The following is a 13,441-nucleotide window of genomic DNA, read 5'->3' as shown; positions in this document are numbered from 1 at the left end:
ATGATGACTTAAAAGCTGAAATATAGGAATGTCATGTTGAGCATGGGGGCCATGACCATAGAGTAGAGAGTAGCCTTTTCCAGCTACTATTAAATTAGAATTATATGCTGCCCAGCTTTGTGGTTATAGGCACAGGGCTGGTTTTTGTTTGCCTGCTTGCTTTATCATGGTTATTGTTTGTTCCTTCATGTTGCAGTTCTTATGTATACATTCCCAGAATGTTCTCTTCTAAATTTGGATTTGGGCAAAAAGGGAAAACAGAAGACAATGTATTTTTATAATCCCAAAAATCACAGGGGCATCATCACCTGTGCTTCTTACTGACTTTGGTTGCCTATTTTCCCTCTATTCATTATATCAGCTTGAAGCCTGAGTAGCAGTGAATTTATCCAAATTTACGATCAGAATGTGGGAACAGCAATAAGGATTCTAGAGGCCTAAAATAGATAAGTGGAGTGTGTGGGTTGTGGGGGTAGGGGGGTGAATAAACTGCGGTCATTTAAAGACAGGAAAAAAGGAGATGGCCTGGAGTGCTATGGGGCACTCTATCAGCAAGGGCAGGGCTGAAGACATAGAAAAGCAGCTATGTATTTCAAAAAGGAAGGGTTTACTATAGGAACTTTGTCACAGTGTTTCGGAAGGACTAGGAATAAATGAGAGGAAAAGATAAAGACTGGAGGAGCAAAAGGAAGAAGGGGTGATACTCTAAGATGAAGAAACAACAAACAGCCCTAGGCTGGAGCCCACGGGGCTGCCCCTGCCACTACACTGCTGGAAATGCAGAAATTGCAGAAGTTGTTGCTGCAGCCTAGGCTACAAAAGTCTGCAGTTGTCCTGCCCCGTTGCTATGATGGTAACTTCTAACAACTTCCATTGTTGTCAGTCAGAAACTGAAAGCTCTTCTCTCATCTTCTGTTCTCCTGCCAATGCCTCACATTAGCTGGACTTAAGAAGCCAGACAGCAAGGAGTCTGTGGAATGCAGCTTCAGTCTTCCAGCCCCAGTTCTACAGAGCAGGGTATGGAAGGGGAAGTGAGTAGCTATACTTGCTCTTGCCATAAACTGGAAAATCACTATCAACTCGAGTGCAGAATCTTCAGCATGCGAAGGGTTCGAGGAATAACTAGCATCGGCATTACTTCAAAATTTTATTTTCATGTTTGGCTAGGAGCATTTCAATCTTGTCTATTGCAGGGCTTGATAAACTTTTTCTTAAAGGTTCAGAAAGCAAATATATCAGTCTTATGGGCCATTCAGTCTCTGTAACAACTATTATCTCTGCTATTATAGTACGACAGCAGCCATGGACAATATTAAAATCAATGAGCATATCTGTGTTCTACTAAAATTTTACAAACAAAACCGAGTGGTTGACCTGGAAGTCAGAGTTTGTGGACATCTGGTTTATTGAATAACAGAGACCTATTGTCTAAAGAAACCGTAGAATAATTTGAAAAATATGAACTTATTGTGAGTAGAATTTAAATGTATTAATTTTGGTTTAATTTGCAGATCTTTCTTTGAAGAATTCATGTATTGTAAATATGAAAAACAAATCTGTACAAGTCCTCTTTTACATTTTTGATAGTTTCAAAATACTTAGAAAATTGTTTAATTCCTTTAATTTACTGGTAAATAGACAACCAAACAAAAAAAACAAAGTAGCAAAAACCTTTCGGAGTATTTGGGATCAGAAACAGTTTTGTTTCAGAATCCCTTTATAGCAGCTCAGAACCTGTTGTAGAAAAGGGAGACCAATAAACAGAATACCAAGTATGTTTGTGTGGATAAGAGAAGAAGACATAGTGTGAGCATCGCACCAGGCCATGCAGGCCATTAGTGCTGTGTGTAAAAAGCCCAAAAGTTTAAGCTTATGGAAATCTATCTGAAACTATAAAAACAGTTTAGGTTACGCTGAGAACCCTCCTGATGAGAATTAATTACTATAACATAGTCTGGAATATCCAAACTGATACAGTAAATGACTAAATTAATGTTATTGTGGATATTTTCTTAAATTTGTTCTATATAATAAATTCTGTTTTTTAGTATTACGTCAAGTAAAAGCTGACCTAATACTTAACTCTTCACTCCAAATGAAGCGTCCACTATGGAATTCTTTAATTCTTTCTGCACTGGAGAAATTCAGGGTGTATGAGTAGAATAGCTTTTGTTTAAGGAATTTCAAGTAAATGTTGGCTATGTTACATCATTTTTTAATCTTTTGCCTCTGAAGCATGTAAGCACATCTCATTATTATTCAAATTCTGAGTATTGCTAGGGATAGGTGTTTATTATATAAACTTAATGCCTTGGAAGAAAGAATAAGCCTTCATAATCTTCAATATTAAACATCTTTATCAAAAAAATTATGCTAGATAATTCCTAATGCATACATTTACATTTTCATACATGCATACATGTTTATTCAGTGGTTACTAAATTATTTGTCTTAATATAAAGCTATTTTTTTGCATAGTACTTTCTCGGTCAATTTGATTGGCCAGTTTCCTAGTGGATGTTTCAGAGTGCAGGATAGTAAGGCAGCATTTGCTTATGTAATAAGAATTTGTTACACAGAAAAAAATTTAAGAGATTTTCATAGTGACATGTAAGTACTCATTAAATGTATGTTGGGATACGCTAGGTATATTCCGAGCGTGGTTAAACTTCAAAACCTAAGTCTAGAAGGAATAAAATATTTTTTTCTTACCCAAGTATATGGGTATCTTATTTTCTATTGCAGGTTTCCCTTCTGGTATCTTATTTTCTATTGCAGGTCTCCCCCCCTCTCCAGAATAATTAAAAGTAGTGTCAACTGAAAGTTTAAATAGCATGCATTATAACTGAAATTTAAAATTAGTTTTATTCAGAGCCAAGTTCAAAGACTAATAACCCAGGAAACAGACACAGATCAAACTAAGAATGTGTGCTGGAGTGTGCTACGCAAGACATGGTGTTTACATGTTCTGTTACAGAGAAAATGGAAGAAGCGGGTAGTGAAGCAAAGATGACATTCTTGCCATTCTGACTGGTGCTCAGTCATGTGTATGAGATAAAACAAATATGTGGTTAACACGTATAGGGTAAAATGTTAATGAGCATATCTATGTCTTAGGGTCTGGAGAGGGATGATTGATTATACCTTGCCTTTATGATTTAGCTGATAGACAAAAGTTGTAATCAGTACAGGTCAGTGAAATATTTGACAGATTCCAGCCTTGCAGGTTAGAGTTCAGCTTTAGTTCATAGCTCTAGTTTGTATTTCTCATATGTCCAACCTGTAGCCATCTTAAGCCACTTTAAATTTTTTATTCTGATTTTCCATTATCTGACAGTAGGAATGCTCACTCCCCTCAGAGAAACTGCGCCTTTCAGATCTCACCATGTGCCCTACTGAATTTTTTTTAGAACACATTATTCAGTATTGTGTGCATTTCCAAAATTCGTCATCTTTGTGCTTCAGACTGTGCATGAGCCTCGTGTACATGATGCCATACTACCACCTGTCTAGCTATTTCCTTTTTTTCATAGGTTTCACAGCTTTCCTCCCTAGAATGGGAAGATCATCTCTGTGTGTCTTCTACTATTCCTTCCATCTTATCTCATTGAAACAACTACTCAAAAAAGAACACTCATAATTCCACAAGAACAGGCATTCTGAATTTTACAAAGCCCAGGAACCTATATGACCCTGTCAAACTCTCATGGCCTTTCTTCTACCCAAATAATGCATAAATAAATAAAAATCCTTCATCATTAGAAAGCTAGAATGCCTTAAAAGCAAAATATTTGTTCAACTATCTGCTACAGTCTACATTAGCAAGTGAACGCTTTGTGTACTGAAGGTTTTGTATTTGATAGTGATTTTGTAGCTCATAAAAACTTCAAGGGAAGAGTTATATTTTATGCTTGTGTAGCTGAAGGACCCAAATCCAAGAAGTTCTCTGGAAAAAGGAACAAGACTCTCTATAGAACCTATTAAAATCTTACCCTTTGGGATGTAGGAAACTGCTTACAATATTTAAAAGCCAAAAGTTTTAGTTCTACTCATTAAGATATTTAATATGTTAGAATAACATTTCTAGCAGATCACCCCACTATACATATGTACTTTGAAACACAGAATCACTTGTTATAATTATTCTTTCTGAAAACAAGTTACTGCTGAACATTATAAAATTGGTTAGGCAAGTTCAGGCCTCCAATGACAATTGAATTCCACTATAATTTTCTAAGAAAGAATACATTGGACAAAATTTTTAAAAGCCAAGTTATATGATGTATAACCACTATTTATACAAACTAGAAACCTGTTAACTTTATGACCTACTAAAGTTGATTTCATTTCTCTATGTTTATATTTAGAAATTATCCCATTTGTCTTTTATGTTTTCATATATGAATAAATAACATTCTTTTTGCAAAATACACTTGAAGTGCAAATACTAACCATACAATGCCATCTTAGGAAATTATGGCAACAGATTGTAATACTAAACAAAAACTATTCTCTTTCTCACCTACAGACAATTGATTAGTTAAAGCCACATGATATTTGTGGCTCTAGATCTTATGAATTTCCATTGATAATATGGCTAGACACACACATAAACTCACTCACAGAAATATACATAATATGTTATCAGTTTATATATATGTGTGTGTATACATATATGTATATAGATTTTGTATATGTATTCTGTATATAAATTCTGTATATATATACTATATATTTACACATACATTATATATAATATATGTTTATATATATAAAACTTGATGAATGTTGTTTAATTACCAGTTTTCATAAGGTGGGAAATATATATGTACATGTACATACACAACACACATACACACATACATACACATATACAGACAGAGATATATATATATATATGTAATTTTTCTATTGCAATGTAAAGAAAATACAGCACTTCCTTTTTCAGGCTGATGGCAAAATTAAAGTGATTTCAAACTGGGAAAGAAAAATAGGTAGAATGTATTGTTGTGATATTGAGTATGTGGTTCTTTTTGTTTCTTAAAAGTGATTCATTGAAGGAGAAGCTGTAAACAAGGGAAAACTACTTGAAGCTGCAGCCCTTTAACAGGGAAACATTGAGTGAATTTCCTGTAATAATTTGAATTTCTCTGTAAGGTTCAATGAGCTCGAGAATAGCAGTTCATGTTTAATTCGTATGGTAAGAGGTAAATCACAGGCAGATGAAAAAGCTTTCTACCTTCATGCAATTGAAACCTACCAAGATAAAAAATAATTCATTTGCAGTGGAAAGGTTCTACTTGGTTCTTCTCTGTTGAACAGAGAGTATTCATAGTGCCAAGGTAGCATTCTCTACACTAGGATAATATTACTTTAAAACCAAGTTTGATTGGAGGGTAAAAAATCAGCTTTTCAAAAAAGACAGAAAAAAAAAATGCTTCCTGGAAGGTTGGTGGAGCTGGGATCAAGAGAATATATATGGTCTAGTCAATCTAGCGTCTCTCTAGTGTAAGTCACATGCCAACATGTGAAAAGTAAGGACAATGCTATATGGTTATGACGATAGAGGTCACACTGAGGTGGCTGATGTAGTAGCCTTGCCTTGTGATGATTAAAAGTTCTGTCTTATAATTTTAAGAGAAACTGATGGGCAGAAAATAAAAACAGCTAAGCAATTAAGCCTGAGATTTCTGGAAATGTTGTAGTTCAGGAGACATTGACAGGTCTGATCTGTACCTTATTAATAGGTTAGGTTTAGAATAAAGCCTACTAAAAATCCCTGATGATTTTGTATTGCTAACTGCTCATTCTCAAACTAAATGATTTTAAAAATTCTTCTAAGATGTTCATGTCTATTACTTTGCTCCTGCACAATGCAAATATAGAACCATCTTTATCAGTATGATTTATAGTTACTCTTTCTGATGTCATAGGAAGAATCAGCTTTCTATAATTATTTTCATTGAAAATTACTGTATTATTGACTCTATTCTATCAACTTACTATAAAATGTACTTTATTTCCTTCAGATCGCTAGTTCTGCCAGTAATGTCAATAAAAATAAGTAAGCAGAATATGTAAGCTTTAGAATCTATTACACTAAGAAGTATTTATGAGACAACCGTAGGCAATTGATTAACTCAGATATCTTCAGAAATTAACTTAAATATCTCTGAATTTTAGTCAATCCAGATAAAATTGCTAATGGAAACTGCCTTATACAAATATTATGAAGAAATGAAATAATGAATATTCAGCACATGATAACCCTTATTCAGGGTTTATACTTGCCCATTTTAAACATTTTTCCCCTTCAAATAAGAAATAAATGACATATTATATTAATTTTTCTAGTAATGTCAGTGACAGAAAGCTTTAATTTAAATTCCATGCAAATAACTTATTGTGAGATCTGAGGGTTTGACAGCCAAGTCATAGATCTCAATATGTATCACATCTGCTTTTTTTCTTTTTTAAAAAAGCAATTTTACTTAAAAAATATGTTGTAGGCATCCTATTATGAAAAAGGTGGGAGGGGGTAGGGATGGAGCAAGTGTCTAAAGAATGAGACTTACTGGTTTGGTAGAAGGTGGAAAATGTGCCTTTGTTTTTGTTCAAGATTAGTTTCATTATCTGTATTTTGGGTCCCAAATCCTATTGCCAAGGAATTTGGTTGAATTTCTCTTGCCCTATCCTGTATCTTCTATCTTGCCCCTACTGCTAGTTTTTTCCTATTAGCTTGGATCTTTTTAATCTTAAGAATTAACCACAAATAAGCTTTAATATAACCCCTATCTTAAAATCAAACCCTAAATAATGCACCTTAACATCTGCTGCCCCCTCAAAACACACTGTCTTAGCTTAATGTTGCTGTAATAGAATATCTGAGACTGAGTAATTTATAATGAAAAGCGGTTTCTTTGGCTCCTCATTCTGGAGGTTGGAAAGTCCAAGAGCTTGACACTAGCATCTTCTTGTCTTCCGGTGAAGGCCTTGTGCTTCAACACAATATGGCAGAGAAGTGGAAGGGGAAGTGGGTGTGTACACAAAAAAAGACTAAATATGAGAGGCAACCTTGCTTTATAACAACTTGCTCTTTTGGGAGAACCAATCCATTGCTGAGATAACTAATCCATTCCTGGGAGACCTAACCCAGTCTTTCAAGAGACGAATCCATCTTAACAACCTAATCACCTCTTAAAGGTACTAACTCCCTACACAACCACATTAGGGACCAAGCCTCAGTTGGAGTTTTGGTGAGGACAAACCATATTCAAACCATAACACACACACACACACACACACACATGCACACACACAACTAGACGGAAAGAATCACCAAGGGCCGGGCACGGTGGCTCACGCCTGTAATCCTAGCACTTTGGGAGGCTGAGGCAGGTGGATCATGAGGTCAGGAGATTGAGACCATCTGGTTAACACGGTGAAACCCCGTCTCTACTAAAAATACAAAAAATTAGCCGGGCGTGGTGGAGGGCACCTGTAGTCCCAGCTACTAGGGAGGCTGAGGCAGGAGAATGGCGTGAACCTGGGAGGTGAGCTTGCAGTGAGCTGAGATCGAGCCACTGCACTCCAGCCTGGGTGGCACAGCGAGACTCCATCTCAAAAAAAAAGGAAAGAAAGAAAGAATCACCTAGATGCCAATGTACAAGTCTCAAACTTTAGCATGCATCAGAACCACTGAAAGGCTGTAATGTTGCCTTACAACCCAGAGATTCTGACTCACAAGTTCTCAGGTAATGGTGATACTGCCAATCAAGGAATCACTACAACATAAGGAATACTAAGACATCTCTGGAAATGAAAAAAAAAAAATGATGTTAATCAGATGTTCTTCCAGGGAGAGCACTGTGTGTATGTTGGATAGGACTTCTCTTGCATTTTCTTTTCTCTAATGTAAATTGTAATCAGCAGTGAGCTTGTAATTGGGCTCTACAAAAGTAAAATGGTCTGATTTAAAGCATTTTCTGATTCCCATGGTATAAATGCTTCTACCATGACTTATTTCACAATACAAATGTGAAATCAGTGAACTAGAAGTTAGGAAGAGATATATACCTTCAGGTCTCTTGCAGGCAGTTTGGAGCCAGTTCATCACACCACTAATTAACATAAGTGGAGATATCTCTTATTGACAGAGTAGGTGTGATGGACACAAGTGAAACTCAGACAGTCTAACTTTGCCAGCGGAATTTCTCTCCCTTTTCTATCACTTATCTTTATTTTCCTCCTCCCTGAATTAATCTTTGCTCTGTGAAACGTTAATATGATGATTTTTTTTTCAAATACCGGAAAATTTATATGTTGCAAAAGTTGTTACTTTGGGAAGGGAGTGGTTAATATCTCATAATTTACAAAAACATCCCATCCCAGGAATCCAAAAGAAGAGTTCATTAGAAAAAATTGAAAGGGAGGAGGGTGTTGGGGTAAGACATTGTTACACTCTGTGAGTCGTTGAGGACTTTCTACTTCAGTCCCATATTTGTTTGACTTAGCCCAGAAATTATGTTTAGCACCCTCTCATTACCAATATTAATAAACTTTCCAGATGCATTTATGAATTTTATTTATCTAAAAGTTCTCTTCAAGTCCCAAGAGACAGGAAAATAAGGAAAATTAAAGTCTATGAGAATTGGCAGTAGTGATCATTCTGTTTTCTCAACAACATGCCCATGGTCCAGGCTGGTCTTTTTAATACAGCTAATAAGGGAAACAAAAGGCAGAACTGTGCCCAAGTACGACCAGCTTGATAAATGTTTTTGGGCCTGCTTGCTGTTCTGTCATTCAAACCACATGGGTGCTTTCTGATTGTTTTATAGGATCATAGAACTAAGTCCAAACAATAATAAGCTCATATTTTACCCCCAAATTCCAGATCCTCCAGTCAAAGTGCCCTAATATTTTATTGAAGTGAAAGATGGATCAAAACAGCTTTATATTATTTTTAAATGCAGTTTGTGGGGTGGGGGTGAAGGTGGGGGAAATACAAACAAAGGATGAGAATATTGGCAAAGATTTTAATTCAAATAAATCAGCTTTTGTTTTTCATGTATTTTATACAAAGTAGAAGATGGCAATAAGTGGTTTAACACGAAATTCTGTTTGGGAAAGCAGAGGCTTTCCCAATACTAGTCTGGAATTTCCCTTTGATTTTACACTTGACAATGGGTTATCTTCCTGGAAAGTGTTGAAGGTGGTGAGCTGTTGGTACAGAACTGACAAAAAGTTGCTTGGAGTTTACCAAGATCAGTTGAAGGTTTAGGCAAGACTGATGAAAAATCTTAAAAATCAATGCTGCCTTGCCTCAGTCATATTCAGATAAACATAAGGCTACCCATAACTAGTAAATCTCATGCTTTGTAACTTCCTCAGGGTGTATTATGTGAATCTATCTTTCCTCAGATGTTATTTGTGGTTAAAACAAAATCCAGAAAATCCAGGCAAACACAAACAGGATTCATGTGTTGATCTTAGGACATAAAGAACTAGAGAAAAATTACGTTTCAGTACCCCATTTCTCAAGAAGATGGAGCCCCAGGGAAGAAAGTTTTGTGGTAGAAAAAGAGAATATGCAGGCTAATCCCAGAATAGTCCAGAAAAAAATTACAAGTGGGAACTGAATTTAAAGAAGTGATAACAAAATTGTGTGTCCTGGTCTGAGTCTATTGGATTTATTTTCCATCTTATTTCTTATTCATTTCCCAAGCCTCATTCCCTTTGTGTAGCTTTTCCTTGAAGAACTTTTTCTTTGTGTGATGTGAATAAAAAAGTAGTATGTAAGGCACTTTCAGGGAAATTCCCACTTTGAACGGAAATCTTTCAGAGATTCTGTTAAGATAAATGACTGCATCCATAATAATGGAATTCCCAGGTCAGCAGCAGGCAAATACAAAAATCACTTTCAGGCAAAATTATTGCAAGGCTCATCAATTTGTACCACATATTTCTAGGCTGCCCTTGATTTGAACTTACAGACTTAATATAAATGCTTTGATTAAATTCAATTTAAGTAAAATGAATAAATAAAATAGAGCCCAGAAACTCCAGCTGAAATTATTTTTTCTGATCTGAACAATTTAATTTAGTGTTCAACTTAGTGACTTTTTTTCTACATGGGTGTAAAACTTATTTACTCCAAACAATGTAAATATATTTTAAAATGCATCTTAGATTTCAAATAATCTTTTCTTTCTTCTCTCTACAAAGTGTCATGTTAACTCCTCTCCTGGGCACCATCTAATGGGCCTTTCGTCCTTTGAGTTCTCCCTTTGAGTTCTCGTAACCTGCACTTGTCCTTTATCATGGAAATCTCATTGTGAGTAGCATTTCCTCATTTCTAGAACTGGAAATAATTATAGCTAATCATCTTCATTTAAAAAATCTATTTATAATGCTGGCATCTAGGCTTAGAGAATAGTTAAGTCACAGAGCCACTGGGAGAAATTCTCTTTAGGTATTTCACAAATTTCCCTCTGTTGGTTTTCCTTACTGGCTACTCTTACTTCCCAAACTACATTTTAGGTAACTTTAGCTCTCCTTTCACTGATTTTCAGGTGTCTTGGCCTTTCCCTTCCTTACTCTTTTTGCCTTTTGCATTTTTAATATTATATTCTTGGATTTTATCCCCTGGGAAGTATCTACTTATCAAGGCAAATTCTGCAGGAGTAGCACCTATTAACTTCAAACACCACTGAGACCAAAAAGTGTGAGAGAGTGATTTCCCAAAGACCTTCTGATTCTTTTTTTTAATCTGAAAAAGAACGTTCTCATAAAAAAATTATTTATATACTTGGAATGTGTTTCTCTAGGTATCTTTTACTATGATTTTAGCTTTTAAGAGGCCCAGGCAATGCTTATCTACCCTAATCATTTATTTAATCCTTGTAAAACACTTTATGTTTTTGCCCATCTAGTGTTATTCCAGTAATGGGATCATATTTAAAAAATCTCACAGATCATCTTCAGCCCTGCCACGCCCCAACCTCAGACAGATCCTTTTTTTTTCATCCTCTTATATCAGATAACTGAATCACCATTAACTTGATCAAACCATGATTGAAATCTTGAGGAATATTGGTTTTTATCTCTCTTGCTCATCCCATTCAATCCACTGCCAAGTTCAGCTGAGTGCCTTTCCACATGGGTGCTTTTTTCTTATGTCTGTGCTCTTATTGACAGTCCCATTCTCATCACCACAATTTGGACTCTCACCTTCTCTTGCCAGAATACCGAAAACTCATCTCCCCGCCTTGTCCCCTTTCTCCTCCCTTTGAAATATCTTCTTTCATACTGCTGTCAGAGTTTCTGTCATGTTGCTATGAGCCTGTAATTCTCACATTGTATATCCTGAATTAAAAAAAAAAACTTCTTAGTTTGATAATTAAAACACTGATTATTCAGAGCTTTCTGATGTCTTCTCATAGTATTGACCTACACAAATGACAAAATCAAACAGCAGGTCTTCCCAAAACATGCACTGGTGCTCGTGCTTTTGTAGATATCCTTTTCCATGACCGCTTGCCCCTTACTTTATGGCCTATTCCAAGTCACATTTTATTTATGATGTCCTTCTGGCTACCACTTTTACCACCTGTGCTCCCATTACTTCTTATGGGTGTAATAGCCTTCGGAGAGGATGTACGTTGTTGTTTCAGACAGACCTGGGTTCAAACCCTAACTCTGCCTATGACTAATTTCAAAACTTTGAAAAAAAATGTATATCTTTTTTGGGCCTTCTGTTTTTTTAAACAAATCTGTAAAATTGATACACAGTATTTTATTTTAATATGAACATTAAATGCAATCATCTATATATAATACATACATACACCTAGAATATATTAGAAATTCTAAACACATTGCTCTTTTTGGTAACTCTTCTTTGATATTAATTAACCCCTTTTGCTTGCATTCTAGCCATTTGAAATCTTGGTTCATCCTCTACTCACCTGTACATTCATTGAAGTCATTACTTATTTTTGGATCCATAATGGATTTTGGATCCATCCATTATTTATTTTGGATAGCAATGTACCTAAATCAGGAGATTATGCACTGTACTGAACCTGATTCTTGAGGATGAATTAGATCCCCCAGTGGATTTAACATTTGTGAATATATAACAACACATGTTCTGGCCACTTGTCATCTCCTAAGTCTGACAGGTTTCTGTTAACCACAACTAAAAGTGGTTACCTGAACTGATACTCTCTATAAGCTTATATGATCAAATGTATAAAGAGAGCCCAAGAACTCAAAAATACTGGAAAACAATTAGAGAACTGGAAAAACCATAAGCAAGCATGAAGTTGGACCATTGTCCCTGGACTTTGCCCTAACTCATACATTCAGGATGAGTCATATTAGGAAAAATAATTTCAAAATTATTTAACTTAAGAATAAAAGTTTAAAATAAATTTTCAAATTTCAAAACAAAATTATTTACACAACAGAGACAATCAAGGTGGGGTAGTGATCAGAAGCTCCTCTGCTGCTATTAGAACTGCACTGACTTGAAGGCTTGAAAGAGAGAGAGAGCGAGAACAACACTAGATAAAAAGGAATTCAATAACATCATGAAACAAACATGTTCTGGAACATATTTAGTGGCAATAAGTTTTCTATCTAAAACATGTGTGTTTCACATACTTTTGAAATGAGAGGTTGTAAAATTTCATTAGATGATAAAGAATTTTCTACAGTTATCTCCAAGTTTTTTGGGGAAAACAGAAACTTCTATGAATTTTCTATGCTAGTCAAAGCTATGAAGGATATTTGGGACTATTTTTTTCTAAACTTTATGTGAAAATCCTAGAATAAACATGTACTATTAGGAGAGTCAAATCATTATTTATGTTCACATGAAAGAGATTAAGTAAAGCAGAATCTTTGATGGTTTGCTGTGAATTCTTCGCAGTGATTGAGAAATTTCTGAAAACCACTTCCAAATCAATTACAATATTAAGAAAACTTTGGCTTTAGGAGTAAGAGAGAGAAGGTCTGCATTCATGTTGGGAAAGAACAGATATGCCCATAATAATTAGTCTATTAGTTGTTTGAAAAGGGTGTTTTCCTCGTCATTTCAAAATATTAAGCAAATAAGGACATATTGAGTATGTAATTCATGGAAAAATAAGAAACTTCTTACAGTATGATTCCTAAAGGATTATGATGCATTATCATTTGGGGTTGGTATGAAGCTTATCTTTTTGGGGTTTCCAATTTGAATTTCCATTTGTGGAGCTTAGATTTTTTTTAATGTGCCTTATATTTGGCACATTAGCTAAAGACAGGTTACCAAATACTGACCCTGAAATAGCCTTTCCAGTAAGTCTCATTTCTTGTGGAGAAGGATCCTGATCAATAAAATAAAACACATATGTCTAGAAGTTGTAAAACTGCAGCTATGATTTGGAGTCTTAAA

The sequence above is a fragment of the Pongo pygmaeus genome, chromosome 4 (assembly GCF_028885625.2).
Source record: "Pongo pygmaeus isolate AG05252 chromosome 4, NHGRI_mPonPyg2-v2.0_pri, whole genome shotgun sequence".
NCBI classification, from domain to species: Eukaryota; Metazoa; Chordata; class Mammalia; order Primates; family Hominidae; genus Pongo; species Pongo pygmaeus.
Note: the sequence above shows the minus strand (reverse complement) of the source record.